Source organism: Etheostoma cragini, unplaced genomic scaffold, assembly GCF_013103735.1.
Source record: "Etheostoma cragini isolate CJK2018 unplaced genomic scaffold, CSU_Ecrag_1.0 ScbMSFa_2091, whole genome shotgun sequence".
In the NCBI taxonomy this organism is placed as follows: Eukaryota; Metazoa; Chordata; class Actinopteri; order Perciformes; family Percidae; genus Etheostoma; species Etheostoma cragini.
This window is the reverse complement of record NW_023266215.1, coordinates 151-722: the sequence shown is the minus strand read 5'-3', so window position 1 is coordinate 722 and position 572 is coordinate 151. Positions and strand designations below refer to the sequence as shown.

The window sequence follows — 572 nt, the reverse complement described above, 5'->3', positions numbered from 1 at the left end:
ACAACAAGCACTTTAAATGTACATGTTTTACCATTTGTATTTATGTACTGTAGTGTAGTATATTTTTTGTATTATGCTCCAGTTTTTATGGGTATTACAGCGGGTATGAGTACTGTAGTTTCCATTTTTATGGATGAAACTACTAAACTTCACATGCCATTAAGTTCACTCTTCAGCAGGTGGAGACATTTCATTTCAGAAGCAGATGGTTTTTTAAACATCAACAGACTGGAAATATACTTCCTGCTGATACAAAGCATAGGAGTTAGCAGAGGATGGTTTCGATCCATCAACCGCTGGGTTATGGGCACAGCACGCTTCCGCTGCGCCACTCTGCTCTGCAATTTCTACCCAGGGGCTGGAAGATCTGTGATTCACATTTTGATGGAAGGTGGCAACCAAGGCTCCAACAAATTATGGGTTGCAAAGTTAAACATTTTGTAGACCTTGCAACTATCTTATATGTGAGCTTCCTGATTACTAAATAAACAAAATTGAATTGAATTGATTTGAATTATCTTGGACCTCAACTTCCTAGTCTCATAGCTTTTGTTTTACGTTCCTGCTGTCTT

General features: G+C 38.3%; 1 non-coding gene across 1 annotated transcript; it reads right to left on the bottom strand.

The window, feature by feature from the left end:
* Positions 1 to 266: 266 nt before the first annotated feature.
* On the bottom strand, positions 267 to 338 carry trnam-cau. The gene has a single exon. It is a non-coding gene; the product is annotated as a tRNA-Met (tRNA).
* Positions 339 to 572: the final 234 nt, after the last annotated feature.